General features: G+C 46.8%; 1 long non-coding RNA gene across 1 annotated transcript; it reads right to left on the reverse strand.

Annotated features, from left to right (window-relative positions):
• Positions 1 to 1,058: 1,058 nt before the first annotated feature.
• LOC129694995 (uncharacterized) lies at positions 1,059 to 16,296 on the reverse strand. The gene is made up of 2 exons (XR_008723092.1): positions 15,778 to 16,296; positions 1,059 to 2,376 (listed from the first exon to the last, which is right to left on the reverse strand). It is a non-coding gene; the product is annotated as an uncharacterized LOC129694995 (long non-coding RNA).
• Between the last annotated feature and the right edge of the window lie 633 nt (positions 16,297 to 16,929).

Consider the following 16,929-nt stretch of genomic DNA (forward strand, 5'->3'; position numbering starts at 1 on the left):
CCAACGGGATCCCACAACTGGCCACATCTTCTCATCTCCTCCCCTTTCCGCTTGCCGCAGAGACCGCTCCCTCCATAACTCCCTGGTCAATTTGTCCCTTCCCACCCAAACAACCCCGTCCCCTGGTACTTTCCCTTGAAACCGCAGGAAATGCTACACTTGTCGCTTTACCTCCGCCTTGACTCCATCCAAGGACCTAAGCAGTCTTTCCAGGTGAGGCCGAGGTTCACCTGCACCTCCTCCAACCTCATCTATTGCATCCACTGCTCTAGGTGTCACCTTCTCTACATCGGTGAGACCAAGCTCAGGCTTGGCGATCGCTTCGCCCAACACCTCCGCACAGTTCGCATTAACAAATCTGATCTCCCGGTGGCTCAGCACTTCTACTTCCCCTCCCATTCCAAATGCAACCTTTCTGTCCTGGGCCTCCTCCATGGCCAGAGTGAGTCCCATAGCAAATTGGAGGAGCAGCACCTCATATTTCATTTGGGTAGTTTCCACCCCAGCGGTATGAACATTGACTTCTCCAATTTCAGGTAGTCCTCGCTTTCTCTCTCCTTCCCCTCCCCTTTCCAGCTCTCCCACAGCCCACTGTCTCCGCCTCTTCCTTTCTTTCTTCCCACCCCCCCCCACATCAGTCTGAAGAAGGGTCTCGACCCGATAGGTCACCTATTCCTTCGCTCCATAGATGCTGCCTCACCCGCTGAGTTTCTCCAGCAATTTTGTCTACCTTCCGTCCTACTATCTTTCTCCTCGGTAAATACAGAGGAGAAATATTCATTGAGGACCTTGCCCATCTCCTGTAGTTCCACACAGATGTGACTGCTTTAATTCCTGAGAGGTCCCACTCTCTCTCTGGTTACTCTTTTCCCCCTTACGGATTTATAAATTCTTTTGGGATTGTTGCTACCCACCACAGCTATCTCCTGGCCCCTTTTTGCCCTTCTGATCACCTTTTTCAGTTTACTCCTTAGTTCCTCAAACTCCTCCGGGGATGCACTTGATCCCACCAGCTGCCTATACCTGTCCTATGCATCCTTCTTGTTTTTGACCAACGCCTCAATTTCCCTCGTCAGCCAAGCTTCCTTACGTTTGCTTGCTTTGCCCTTCACTCTATACGGGGACATACATATCCTGAGCTTTCGTCAGCACACTTAAAACATTCCACTTTTCCCCTCAAATAACATGCTCCAGTCAACTTGAGCAAGATTTTCTCTCATGCCCTCAAAGTTGGCCTTAACCCAGTTGTGCATTTTAACACGTGGACCCTCTCCGTCCCCATACATAACTATCTTAAACCTAATCGAACTGTGGTCACTGGACCCAAAAGGCTCCTCCACACACACTACATTAACTTGCCTTTCCCAATTTCCTAATGCTAGATCCAGTGTTGCCCTCTCACATGTGGGGGTCTCCACATACTGCTTAAGAAAACTCTCCTGAACACTTTCGAGGAATTGCACCCCATTTAAATCCTTCACGCTATGATTTTCCCAGTCTATATTGTGAAAGTTAAAATCCACTTCTACAACAACCTATTTGACCTGCAGCTGTCTGCAATCTCCCGGTACATTTGTTCTTCTAATTCCCGTTGATTATTTGGGGGTCTGTAGTACCCCCCCAACAAGGTGATCATCCCTTTCTTGTTCCTCAATTCCACCCATATAGCCTCACTAGACGATCCGTCTGTAATGTCACCTCTGAACACTGCCGTGACATCCTCATCAACCAACAATGCAACCCCCCCTCCTCTTTTCCCCTCACCCCTGTCTTTCCTGAAGCTCCCGTAGCCCAAAACATTGAGCTGCCAGTCCTGCCCCTCCCTTAACCAGGTTTCATTCATGGCTACAACGTCCCAGTCACTCGTATCTATCCACTCGTATCTACCCTAAGCTCATCTGCCTTACCCGTCAGGCCCCTTTATGTGCAGTTTAAACTTACCCTCCTTCCTCGTTCTCTGCCTTGCATCTGCCTATTCTGTCCACGAACCTTCCCCACACCGCCCGTAGTCAGGATGGAATCTGGGTCTCTGCCGCTGTAAGCGTTGTAAGGCATTGTTGGGTACAGTGAGAATGGGCTGTTCTACGGCGAGTTTACCTGTAGCAGTGAGTGTGGGCTGTTCTGTGGTGAGTTTATCAGGGGTTCAGTGTGACTGGGTGTCCTGTGGGAGGGTGTGTTCAGTACAGAGGTGGGGAGGAGATGGAGGAGGCAGCAGGGATGGGTGACTCTGCTTCAGTTGACCAGGTGGAGGAAGGGAGTCTGTGGATCCCCTGATCACGTACCTGAAAGGAGTAAAGACATCGATCAAGGAGATAGCCGTTGTTAACTGGTACCAGGCTGTGCCCAACCACCAGTACACCAGGGGCAAAGCTTTTTCTGAAAGAGACAGCAACACAACATTAGACAACGTTGGTCCCCGATGCTTCCCATCAGTGGAAACGGAGAGAGCTCAGACTCTCCCACACGGAACCCACTGATACTGTGGAACCACGTCAGGCTGAGAGACCTTCTCCCCTGCAGGGACCACCACAGAAAGTCCACCGTAGGTGGCAGGAGAACCCAGGGGACCTATAGGGCACCCGAGAAAAAATAGGTCGCAGGGATGTCAAGGGGACAACAGCACTGATGGGGGTACTCCAGAGGCCACGACGGGACGAATGGCCTCCTTAAGTGTCCAGACTAAATAAACAGAGAGATTGCCTGGGTTGTGAATGGACAGCAGCCCCCTCTGTCCCAGTCAATCTTATCCTTTATAACAAGAGGAATCAAATCTAGGAGCAAAGAGGTCCTTCTGCAGTTGTACAGAGCCCTAGTGAGACCACACCTGGAGTATTGTGTGCAGTTTTGGTCCCCTAATTTGAGGAAGGACATTCTTGCTATTGAGGGAGTGCAGCGTAGGTTTACAAGGTTAATTCCTGGGATGGTGGGACTGTCATATGCTGAGAGAATGGAGCAGCTGGGCTTGTACACTCTTGAGTTGAGAAGGATGAGAGGGTATCTCATTATTATTAAAGCTTTATTTCAGACACAGGTCCATATACACATCAAACAGTACAAAGAATTACAAAGATACATTAAGAAATTGCATATTAGCCTAAAATATATATAAGCTATTGCACCAATGCCATCTTAGCCTAGAAGTGAATCTATAGCAGCTTTTCAGAGGGCTGACTAAGGCTTCAATTATGTGGTTCTCTGACTTGTCCAGGCGACACATAAAACTAAACATCAGCTGTCTTAAGAGTGCCTTACAGGTTGGCACTCTAGTGGACACAAAACAATTGACTGGCACTATGCCACCTAGGGACACGAAGTAGCAGGATGGCAGGCATTGCATCATTGTATACCTTAAGCCTCTGCATACTCTTTTTCTTATACTATAGACCACAATTGAGCAATCATAATTGCGGTGTAGATGTGCTGAGGAAGAGGGAACACTTCAATGTCAGAGCGGGATATAAAATCTTAAATAAACATGTAGCTTGAACCAACAGCGCTGTCGTGTAGAGGTCTCTGCTCATTCCAGTCATCAGATATGGAGGGTAATTTTGAGACAATGCAAGAATATTTAGAGTTAGTAGTCTGTGCCCTTGTGGCGTGGGATCAGGGGGCATGGGAGCGAAGGCAGGACCATGAGTTATGATCAGCCATGATCATATTGTTCTGCTGTGCATTCGAAGGGATGGAGAGTGAGCATTGGAATTCAGAAACAATGTTCGTCTTTTTGAACTTAATGGGCATACAAGTAACTTAGGGTATAATTTATGGAGACCTGTAAAAATTCACCAAGATTGACATTTGAGCAATTTACAATTTGTTCTGACTAAAATCCTTGCCGGGGATACTAACATGGAATGGAGCAATAAAGACTGCATGGGAACTACAAAAATTGACCATTGGTCACACCAAAACACTTAAAGAGCTCACTAGAAGGTAGGGTTCCATGCTAGCAATTTGGACCCAAACTGATTGTCATGTATTAAAGACAACATTTCTGATGCGTACAACAGTATTCTCTCAAAAAAGAGCAGCATAGGCCGGAGAACTATACAACAATCTCTTTCAGAGACCAGCATGGAGGACTACCATCCCTGCTTCTAGGATCCCAAAACTGGATGTCATTAGTAAAGACACAAGCTCTTTGGCAAAAACATGACTCTCAAAGTACTTTAATAGATACCCTAAAAGAAAGAGATTAGTTAGCATACACTGTTGGCCTACCAGCCTTAGGTTTAAGATTCACTGCAGTAACAGTCCAGAACACAGGCTTTGTTGATCATGGGGTTAACCATCATAGACAGCAACTGACCCATTAAATAACTACTTTGGTTCCGTCTTCATCCAACTAAGGTAAGACATAGATGATCTGCCGGAAAAGCAGGGGCCCGCGCGAGAACATGGAAAAAAAGGTGACAGTATAGGAGGAATTGAGTGAAATCCAGGTTTTTTTTCTGGGAATACTAACTACAAAAATGGAAATGATAGAGAGTAGGGCCATGATTGTTAACTGTTACTTTACTTTAACACAGTTAAAAAGATAGTAGTGCTTTCGCCAGACTCTCCTAATTTTTCTGGGCTACTAACACTTCAATGTCAGACAGTGGTGTTTTCTGTTATCAAATACTCTGGACTCTTTCCAGAAGTTAGTAAGGTCTTTTTCTGTAGTTTTTTAGAGATGCTCTCAATACTTTCATTTTTCTAATAACCAAAAGTGCATATTTAACTCAGCATATGTGCGTTGTTCTTTTTTCATCTACTGGCTGGCTGTGCCCTGTCTGAGAGCCTACCTGCCTCTGACCAGAACACTAAGGACTCTCTTGCCTCAGGCGTGCTGCTCAGCCATTTCAAAAACTCATTCCACTGGCCAGGTCAGATGTTGGGACCTTACATCTGCTTTTACAAAAGGGATCACTGGAGGCATTGAGACATTCACAATAACATCATACATGCACAGAGTTTTTCAGCATGTTGCAGTCCTTACATTCATATTGAGCACATTAGGGCCTCTTGAGGCAATCAATCTTAAAAAAAGTCAGTGAATATCCAGCCATAATCTGCTCAGTTTTGTCCAGTTTACTGGAGGGGCAGTTTTTATTATTAGGTGTGAGGAGGACATTAGGAGACATTTAACGTTGCAGTGACTTGGATAGGCTATGTGATCAGAGGGGGCAAGTTTGGACAGCAGATGCAGTATAATTGGGTATAAATGTGAGGTTATCCACCTTTTGGTGGTCAAATGTGGTCTAGCCAAGATGTTGTGTGCCACGCCTCACTAACATAGGTAAAACTTGTGTCAGGCAACAGAGCTTTACTCGATAGAATTAGTTTAGATTCATTACAAAACTGCTGCAGGTGTGCTGCAAATAAAGATTTGCTATCTGACATGTCAGCATTAAAATCACCCATGACGTAGACACAAGATGAGCTGTTGTCCTCTATAAAGGACTGAATAAAAGCTAACCTGTTCAGAAACTCGTCCTCATGCTCATACGATTCATACGGTGTATAAACATTTAAGGCAGTAAATTTCTTTCCATTATAATTACACTCCAGCCCTATGGCCCAGTCAACATTTAGAAGCACCACCTTCACCAGTGAGTCATATTTGATGTTCCACAGTATAGCTACACCACCAGCTATCCTACCCCGAACCAGCCTCGTACTGAGGTCGGTAGTGGACTCTCCAGCCCCATGGAAGCATATAAGATTGTTAAGGGCTTAGACACGCTAGAGGCAGGAAACATGTTCCCGATGTTGGGGGAGTCCAGAACCAGGGGCCAAAGCTCAAGAATAAGGAGTAAGCCATTTAGAACAGAGACGAGGAAACATGTTTTCTCACAGAGAGTGGTGAGTCTGTGGAATTCTCTGGTCAGAGGGCGGTGGAGGCAGGTTCTCTGGATGCTTTCAAGAGAGAGCAAGATAGGGCTCTTAAAAATAGCAGAGTCAGGGGATATGGGGATAAGGCAGGAATGGGGTACTTTGGGGATGATCAGCCATGATCACATTGAATGGCGGTGCTGGCTCAAAGGGCCAAATGGCCTACTCCTGCACTTATTGTCTGTTATCCCACAACCAACATTGGCAAAGATAGACACAAAAAGCTGGAGAAACTCAGCTGGACTGACAGCATCTCTGGAGAAAAGGAATTGGTGACGTTTCGGGTCGAGACCCTTCTTCAGACTGATGTCAGGGAAAAGGGAACCAAGCGATATAGACGGTGATGTAGAGAGATATGGAACAAATGAATGAACAGTATGCAAAAAAGTAACGATGATCAAGGAAACAGTCCATTGTTGGCTGGCTGTGGGCTTGGTGTTAACGAATTATACAGACAATGAAACTCACCAGGACGACAGTGAAACTAGTACAACGACTAAGGAGGGGGAGTGACAGAGAGGGTGGGTTACTTAAAGTTAGAGAAATGTATATTTATTGAGCAATGGCGTCTGCTCTTCACCACAATGCTGTGTGTGAGCTTGGCCGCGGTCCACCATGTTACACTACATTTCAAAAGCAACCTCGGTGCCACACAGCTGGGGAAATCTAAAGGAGATCCTATTCTTCCATCGCCCCAGTGACCCTGGAGCACAAACCAGGCCTCCCTTAGGTGTTACAACATGACTTCAGTCGGGGTCGAATAACCGAGCATTGACAGTCAGTCGTCTCTTGACCCTATGGTCCTCTCGGCAACTCACCACTCATCTCAGTGAGTGACCCAGTCAGGGCGAGGGAACACACTAGAGTACCAAGCTGGAAGGCGGCTTCCTCCCGCACTGACTGTGGTCCTAGGCTGCACGAACAACAGAGCACTGGGGACCAGGCCTTGTGCAAACCCTGGGAGTTTAAGGAAGGAGCAGCGGGCTCTACCTCACCACTGGGTCCAGTATCAGCAGGGCACTGGTTGACTGGAGCAGAGTTCTGGGGCCATGGAGCACAGAAGAGGGAAGATTAGTAATGCAGGTACCTGGAGACAACAGCGAGATCCAGCCCCACAGGTTGGCAAGGGGAGAGAATGATTCAGAGTAGGCCAAACCTGGGGGGTGGAAAAGAGCAAGATGTCAACAAAGCAAACTTCTCTCTCAAGGTTTACAATGTTCAAAGGGCCACGTGGCCCAATGTTTCAGATTCAAATTCAAAGATTCAAAAACTTTATTGTCATTGTGCAGTGTACAAGTACAGAGACAACGAAATGCAGTTAGCATCTCACCCAGAAGTGGGAACACAGAATAATGGAACAGTAAATATGTATATGTGTATACAGTAGCAGTAGTGCAATTTCCGGGGAGGGAGATCAGTCACTGGGGGAAGGAGTGACCGAGGGGGGATGACTGGTAATCACCAAGGCCCCTCACCTGCCCCAGTAACGGATCCTCACACCCCACCCGCTCCATTTACCCTCCCCACCATCAGCCCGCTTACGTCCCTCACCCCGTTCCCCGTAACAGCATACAATATGTACCCACCCCATGTCCCGACACCCGTGCCTTGTTATAGCCCACTCAACCTCACCCTTCCCCAGCAATGGGATGTTCACCCCCACCCCGAACATCCTCCACTCTGGGATGTTCACCCCCACCCCGAACATCCTCCACTCTCCCACAAACCCCCCCCACATCCCCCCACTCCTCCACTCACCCACACCCCACCCACCCACACCCCCAACACTCACCCACACCCCCACAAACCCCCTCCACACCACCAACATCCTCCACTCACCCACCCTGTCCACACCTTAGCAACATCCCCAATTCACCCAGTGCCCACACCCAACATCTACCACCCTCCCACCCACCTTGTCCCCACCCTGGTTACATCCGCTACTCACCAACCCACCTTGTCCATGCCCTAGTAACTGCCCCCATCCATCTGCCCCACCCTAGTAACATCTCCCACCCACCCTGTCCACACCTAGTAACATCTTCCACTCACCCACCTACCCTAGTAACACCTGCCACCCACTCATCCACCCACCGCAATAAGTGCCCGCTCAGCTGCCCCACTGCCCAATTTCATTCAATATTAAATCCCTAAAGCCTCTGTTCCAGCCCCCGCCAGTGTGTCCTCTCTCTCCCGATAGTGCAACGTGCCGCACGTAAGCTGTTCAGGATGAGGGACGTGGGATGTGAGATGATGAACATTCCACCTGGATGTGGAGAGGATGTTTCCACTTGTGGAAGAGTCGAGGTCTAGAGTTCATAGCCTCAAAATTAAACAACGCTCCTTTAGGAAGGAGATAAGGAGGAATGTCTTTAGTCAGAGGGTTGTGAATCTGTGGCATTCTTTGCCACAGAAGGCCTTGGAGGCCAAGTCAGTGGATATTGTTAATGCAGAGATAGATAGATTCTTGATTAGTACGGTTGTCAGGGGTTATGGGGAGGAGGCAGGAGAATGGGGCTAAGAGGGAAAGATAGATCAGCCATGATTGAATGGCAGAGTAGACTTGATGGGACGTATTCTGCATGGACTAATTCTGGTCCTATCACTTACGACCTTATGCTGCCTGTCCCGCTGATTTTTGATTGGACTTTACTGGCTTTATCTGGCAGTAAACGCTATTTACCTTATCATGTACACTGTGAATGGATCGATAGTATTCACATATAGTCTTTCTGCAGACTGGATAGCACGAAACAAAAGTTTTTTACTGTTCCTCAGTACATGTGACCAAACAAACTAAACTAAAAGATGGCAGCAGAAATCTCACAGGTAGGTGTATGAAGGAACTGCAGATACAGGTTTATACCGGATAAACACAAAAAGCAGCAGTAACTCAGCGGGGCAGGCAACATCTCTGGAGAGAATGAACAGGTGATGTTTCGGGTTGAGCCCCTACTTCAGACTGAGAGTCAGGGGAAAGAGAAACGAGAGATAGAGACGGTGATGTAGTGAAATATGGAACAAATGAATGAAAGCTATGCATAAAAAGTAACCATGATAAAGGAAACAGGCCATTGCTAGCCGTTTGCTAAGTGAGAATGAGAGACTGGTGCGACTTGGGTTGGGGAGGGATGGAGAGTGTCGCTTGTCAGAGCTGGGAAGGGAGGGGGGGAAGAAGTTTATTTCACACGGGGAAGGAATATCATGACTCTCTCTCTCTCTCTCTCTCTCCTTCTTTCCCTCCTCAAGGAACTGCAGACGCTGGTTGATAAACAAAGTCACAGTGCTGGAGTAACTCAGTGTGTCAAGCCACTCCCTGGTCACATTCCCTCCAACATCCCATATGAGCCCATCAACCGAATGGCTTCATCAACAACCTATTGGCACGGCAACCCTGTCCTTGGCCTATGGAAGATATACACATTCTATCATCCTCCACCTGCAATTCCAAGCAGGAAAGAAGAGGCTGTTGGAAATTTCCTTGAGTTTTTGTCCAGAACTTTTTCCTGTTGGGAAATGTTCAGTTGGGGGGGGGGGGGAGGGGGGAATGGGGGGGGGGGGGGGGGGGGGGGGGGTGGGGGCGGTGGGGGGGGGGGTGGGGGGGGAGGGGGGGGGGGGGGGGGGGGGGGTTTGGGGGGAGTTGGAGTTTTGATACACCGCTTCCCGAGTGAGATACTAGGTTGGAACCTGCATATTTACTGTTAGAAAGGAGCATAGCTTAGAGAGGAAAGAACGAGAGGGGGGGGGGGGGAAACGAGACAAGAGAGAGTTAGAGAGATGTACCTGACGGGAGTCTCCTTGTAAGAGGGAGCACCGGATTTGGCGGAGCCACTGCTGCTGCTGGAGGTGTCGTCGTTGTGCTGGTAATAGTCGTTGGTGGCCAGACGAGGACTGCGGCGGGACATCCTCACCGTAGCACCATCACCCCGAGCCTCAGCCTGCGCACAGCACTGTGAGTCTTCCGCACTAACTGTGAGCAAAGAGAAAGACAGTGTGAGGGGCAACCCTGCACTGGGCACTGGCATCCTGCCCGCTGGCCCAGAGAGGGAAGGGGACACATTGCTGTCATCCTACACACCCTCCCTGCACATGGCAGGGCACATGGTATTGGGGGTAGAGTGCTGACATGGATAGAAAATTGGTTGGCAGATAGGAAACAAAGAGTAGGGATTAACGGGTCCCTTTCAGAATGCAGGCAGTGACTAGTGGGATACCGCAAGGCTCGGTGCTGGGACCGCAGCTATTTACAATTGATATCAATGATTTAGATAAAGGGATTACAAGTAACATTAGCAAATTTGCAGATGACACAAAGCAGGGTGGCAGTGTGAACTGTGAGGAGGATGCTATGAGAATGCAGGGCGACTTGGACAGGATGCGTGAGTGGGCAGATGCATGGCAGATGCAGTTTAATGTGGATAAATGTGAGGTTATCCACTTTGGTAGCAAAAACAGGAAGGCAGATTATTATCTAATTGATGTCAAGTTGGGAAAAGGGGAAGTACAACTGGATCTGGGGGTCCTTGTTTATCAGTCAATGAAAGTAAGCATACAGGTACAGCAGGCAGTGAAGAAAGAGAATGGCATGTTGGCCCTTTTAACAAGAGGACTTGAGTATAGGAGCAAAGAGGTCCTTCTGCAGATGTACAGGGCCCTAGTGAGACCACACCTGGAGTATTGTGTGCAGTTTTGGTCTCCAAATTTGAGGAAGGACATTCTTGCTATTGAGGGAGTGCAACGTTCCCTAGGACATTGAGGGAAGTTAGTGTAGAAATAGCCGGGGCTATGACAGAAATATTTCAAATGTCATTAGAAACGGGAATAGTCCCCGAGGATTGGCGTACTGCGCATGCTGTTCCATTGTTTAAAAAGGGTTCTAAGAGTAAACCTAGCAATTATAGGCCTGTTAGTTTGACTTCAGTGGTGGGCAAATTAATGGAAAAGATACTTCAAGATAATATATATAAGCATCTGGATAAACAGGGTCTGATTAGGAACAGTCAGCATGGATTTGTGCCTGGAAGGTCATGTTTGACTAATCTTCTTGAATTTTTTGAAGAGGTTACTAGGGAAATTGACGAGGGTAAAGCAGTGGATGTTGTCTATATGGACTTTAGTAAGGCCTTTGACAAGGTTCCTCATGGGAGGTTGGTTAAGAAGGTTCAACTGTTGGGTATAAATGCAGGAGTAGCAAGATGGATTCAACAGTGGCTGAATGGGAGATGCCAGAGGGTAATGGTGGATGGTTGTTTGTCGGGTTGGAGGCAGAGGGTACAATGGGGTGATCAGGGATCGGTGTTGGGTTGGTTTTCAATGTCTGCGCAGTGGAGGCAGGAGAATGGGGTGCCTCAGGGATCGGTGTTGGGGTCCTTTGTCTGTGGAAGGTGAATGTTGTTCAATGATGGATGACATTGTGGTAAATTGGATTAGTAAGTATGCAGATGATACCAATCCAGGGGTGTTATGGATAATGGAGAGGATTTCCAAAGTCTACAGAGTCCAGATTAGGCCATTTGGGAAGAATGGGCTGAAGAATGGGCAGATGGAGTTTAATGCTGATAAATGTGAGGTGCTCTACACCTTATAAGGGGACAAATCAAAATAGGACGTACATGGTAAAATGGTAGGGAATTCCAAGAATACAGTTGAACAGAGGGATCTGGGAATATACCGTGCATAGTTCCTTGAAGGTGAATCTCATATAGATAGGGTGGTAAAGAAAGCTTTTGGTGTGCCTGCCAAGGTGTAGCAGATCACATTGAGTATAGAGAAGCTGGGATGTAATGTTAAAATTGTACAAGGCATTGGTGAGACCAAATCTGGAGTATGGTGTAATTTTGGTCGCCCAATAAATAGGAAGGATGTCCAACAAAATAGAGAGAGTACAGAGGGATTTTTCTAACATTATAAGTTTCAACCTAACTACAGTTAGAGAGATAGGTTGAATAAGTTAGTCAAATTTCTTTATTCAAATCTCAACAACAGTAGGTTACAGAGGATTGATAGAGGTCTTTTTCTCTGGAGCCAGAAGGGATAGACAGAGTTGATAGAGGTCTTTAAAATGCTGAGAGGGATAGACAGAGTTGATGTGGACCAGCTTTTCCCTTTGAGAATAGGGAAGATTCAAACAAGAGGACATGACTTCAGAATTAAGGGACAGAAGTTTAGGGGTAACATGAGGGGGAACTTCTTTACTCAGAGAGTGGTAGCGGTGTGGAATGAGCTTCCAGTGGAAGTGGTGGAGGCAGGTTTGTTGGTATCATTTAAAAATAAATTGGATAGGCATATGGATGAGAGGGGGATGGAGGGTTATGGTATGAGTGCAGGCAGGTGGGACTAAGGGGTAAAAAGTTGTTCGGCACGGACTTGTAGGGCCGAGATGGCCTGTTTCCGTGCTGTAATTGTTATAATGTTATATGGTTATATGGTTAACGTAGGTCCACAAGGTAAATTCCCGGGATGGCGGGGCTGTCATATGCGGGTGGGCTTGTATAATAACTCTGCAATTTAGAAGGATGAGAGGGCATCTTATGGAAACATATAAGATTATTATTAGTTTGGACATACTAGAGGCAGGAAACATGTTCCCGATGTGCGGGGAGTCGGGAACAGGGGACCAGGGGCCTCAGTTTAAGAATAAGGGCTAAGCCATTTAGAACAGAGATGAGGAAACACTTTTTCACACAGAGAGTTGCGAGTCTGTGGAATTCTCTGCCTCAGAGGCCAGTTCCCTGGATACTTTCAAGAGAGAGCTAGATAGGACTCTTGATGATAACGGAGTTAAAGAATATGGGAAGAAGGCAGGAACTGGGTACTGATTGTGGATGATCAGCCATGATCACATTGAATGGGGGTGCTGGCTTGAAGGGCCGAATGGTCTATTCCTGCACCTATTGTCGGGGAATCTACAACTAGGGAACAGAGGCATAGGTGACAGGAGAGGGGCAACCTGAGGGGTAACCATTCCAACAGAGAGTGGAGAGGACATGGAACGAACTGCCAGAGGAAGTGATTTGCTGTGTGTTTTAAAGACGTTTGGTGAGGGATACGGATTGGAAAGGTTTAGAAGGATATTGGCCAACCTCAGGCAAATGGGAGGAGCCCGGGGAGGCTCCTTTGTCGGCATGGATGAGGAGTAGGGCTGAAGGGCCTGTTTCTATGTTTTATAACTCTTTCAATGGAGGGTCGGTGATCTGACACAATGGGGGGTCAGAACCTGCAAAGCCTACAACTCCTCTCCCATGGCACATTTTTGGACTTCCAGGTGCATTGTGCGTTTTTCAGTAGTTTGCCAAATTCATGCAGCTTTTGGCACCAGCCAGCACCTGCTGCAGGGCCAAGGGGCATCGCCTCTCTGTGACACTCAACATGTGAGGCTGGGCCCCACACAGCATGATAAGCTCTTTTCACACAAAGCAACAGGCTACACACGGGCTGGAGTCAATTCACTTACATGTATACCACCCAATCCAACCTACAAACAAACGTTCGTCTTTGGCATGAGGAGGAAAAAATATATCTCGGAGAAAATCCACGCGGTCGGTCACGGGGAGAGAGAACGTGTACAAACTCCATACAGAACAGCGCCCGTAGTCGGGATGGAACCCGGGTCTCTGTCACTGTAAGGCTGCAACACTCTACCGCTGCGCCACCGTTCAGAGAAATATACACGGCAGAACTTCAGTTTCAGAAACACTATTCCCTCCAGATCACCATTGTGCCCCCTGCTCTCTTGGGATTTTTGATGATGGACAAAGCATTTTGTGGGCCATGCAATCATCAAATTGGGCATCATCATCTGCGCGAAATTAGATCTGGCTCCCAGTCTGTGTCTATGTCAGTTCCCCAGCGCCCATCTATCCGGGCATACCCGACTACAGCCCCGGGGCTCGATGATCAACAGGGCATCTTCACCTCTACTTTTTTCTTTTCCCCTCCAATGGTCTAATCCACTCATCCCTCTCCCTCCCTCACCTACAACTCCTCCCAACAGAGGCCCCTTAACCCATCTCCCTCCCTGCACCCCCTTAACTCTCATCAGAGAGTGATCCCCCCCCCCCCCCCCCCCCCCCCCCCCCCTGAAATTCGGGATTCCAGCGTGATGTAATTGACAGGCAGGGCAAGTGGAAAGTGTGCTTTAAAAGTAGTTTTTGTAAAGTTTCACATGTCAATAAATTGTAAATAATAACATCAATCTAAACAAAACTTGGCTAACGGATTCCTTAGGACAATGGTGGGCCAAAAATTGTAGCGCTATCGTGTACCGCTTTGGCGGAGTTTTGGAAATACATGCGCACGCAGTCAAACAAACAAAATGATAGTTTTAGTAATATTATAATAGATAGATAATAATACTTTAGGCAAATTCAGTAATTCTCCCTTTAACATGTCATTTTATCACAGGTCGTTAACAATTTCCCTATCATTAACCGTTCCAGTTGACTCCACGAGTCACCAGCTACCACCCCATGTATCAGAAATAATAAAGTTTGCAGCAAGACGCCGACCATAGCATAGCAATGTTACAAAATTTTGAGATTTAAAAAATCAAGTCTGCAATTTATCCCATCAGATAAAGCATAACAATAAGTTTAATTTGACACCTAATTCACTTTCATGTCTCAAGTAATAAAAATGTTATGGCCATTTTCATATCTCGGAAATTAGCATCTTGTTTCCCTATTGATTTTCTATGGACATAACAAAAAAAGCTTGATCGTGGACAGTCAAAAGCCCATCACCCTTCTTAAAAATTTAAAGAACTTCTATTCAATTTTTCATTTATCATAGATTGAAGCATTCTGAAACACATATAAACTAATATGGAAACTTGGATAATCTCGGAATTAAAGTCATATGTCGAACAATTATTTTCCCCTATTCCCTTCTAGCACTCAGACTCTTACCCTCAATTACATTTATCCATTCCATCCTAAACCTATCCAAAATTTTTAAATTATAAATAGATCCCTCGGCCTCCACCACTAATATCACAAATCATTCACACAGCTAAAACTCTGATTTTTAAATCCCCCTCATTTACCTCTAATTTATAGGCCAAATGGAAGTCATGTAGTGTTGTTGCTGTAATCATTCCCTTTAAAGTCAATTTAAATCAGCTTTTCTAGTGGGTTCCCCTGAACGACCACGCTGGTTTAGAACGTTCACATTGCGCTGGATTTGTGCCCGACCAAGTCATGCCCAGAAAAATATTGACTATAAATAAAAGCCCAAAATGACTCTCTCGCTATAGAAAACTTTATTGACAGGGTTTATATCAAGTCCCCCATTTTCTGCACTCCAAGAATAAAGACCTACTTATTCAACTTTCTTTCTAAAAACTTAGTTGCTGCCAGGCACCATTAGTAAATCTCCTCTGTACTCTTTTTATTTTGTTGACATCCTTCCTATAATTGGGGGCCACCAAAATTGTACACCATACTCCAGAATTGGCCTCACCAATGCCATGTACAATTTCAACATTACATCCCAACTTCTATACTCAATGCTCTGATTTAACATGCCATTTTATCACAGGTAGTTAACAGTTTCCCTATCATTAACCGTTCCAGTTGACTCCACGAGTCACCAGCTACCACCCCTGTATCAGAGATAACGAAGTTTGCAGCAAGACGCCGACCATAGCACAGGATTGATATGGTTTGAAAACCTCTACAGCTTCACTGCCTTCTCCCCATATCCCTTGACTCCGCTATTTTTATGAGCCCTATCTAGCTCTCTCTTGAAAGCATCCAGAGAACATGCCTCCACCGCCCTCTGATAAGGGGAGGCAGTCAAGGGGGTGAGGCTGGGAGCCGCCCCCGTCCGCAGGGCCCCCGGCACCGGGAAGAGAGGTCACCTTTGCGGAGCCAGGGACCGACATGACAGACATACACTCACCGAGTGATGGTCCCTGCGGGGTCCGAGCGGCAGAAGCTTCCCCGTGGCTCCAGGAACAAGGAGTGGGAGCGTGGCCACTTCAACTACTCCCCTTCTGGTCACCGCCTGTCCTCGCCGCACCTAGAGTATAGTATAGTAGATAATCGTAGATGATGGTAGATGAGGGTAGGGTAAGGTGGGGTAGGGTAGAGTATGGCTGAGCTGAGCTGAGCTGAGCAGAGCAGACACCAGACACGACCTCCTCCAACACCGTCTGTCTGTGTCTGTGTCTGTTTCTATGTCCCGCCCCCGACGCCGCTGCCCATTGGCTGCATCGTTCAAAATGCTACATTCTAGAGTGTTAGTTTGTGTCACGGTTCCACCCCCCAACATTCCAACCGCCCGCACCCTCACCTCCCCTCCCTGATCCCCACCCCCACAATAGCTTCACTCTGACTATAAAAGATGAAATAGCGGCACATTTGGATAGCAGTATCAGGATCGGTCCAAGATCTTTGGGGATGTAACTAGGAAAATGGACAAGGGAGAGATTTAGATGAAAAGATTAAAAGCAGCATTAGCAAATTTGCAGATGACACAAAGCTGGGTGGCAGTATGAACTGCGAGGAGGATGCTATGAGGACGCAGGGTAACTTGGACAGGTTGGGTGAGTGGGCAGATGCATAGCAGATGCAGTTTAATAAATGTGAGGTTAATCATTTTTGTGCAAAAACAGGAAGTCACATCATCATCTAAATGGTGTCAAGTTGGGAAAAGTGGAAGTACAGCGAGATCTGGGGGGCCTTGTTCATCAGTAACTGAAAGTAAGCATGCAGGTCCAGCAGGGAGTGAAGAAAGCGAATGGCATGTTGGCCTTCATAACAAGTGGAGTTGAGTATAGGAGCAAAGAGGTCCTGCAGTGCTACAGGGCCCCTAGTGAGACCACAACTGGACTATTGTGTTCAGTTTTAGTCTCTGAACTTGAGAAATAACATTCTTGTTATTGAGGTAGTGCAATGTAGGTTCACCGGGTTTTTTTTGTTTTTTTAATTGTATTTTTATTTTTATCAGAAGTAAGTACAATAATATGGTAGCATAGGTACCTAGTATATATTGGCATGTTACAATTCATGTACAGCTTCTTCTTATTTTTAATTTAACAATAAAAAGGAG

This window comes from Leucoraja erinacea, unplaced genomic scaffold (genome assembly GCF_028641065.1).
Source record: "Leucoraja erinacea ecotype New England unplaced genomic scaffold, Leri_hhj_1 Leri_894S, whole genome shotgun sequence".
Taxonomy (NCBI): domain Eukaryota; kingdom Metazoa; phylum Chordata; class Chondrichthyes; order Rajiformes; family Rajidae; genus Leucoraja; species Leucoraja erinaceus.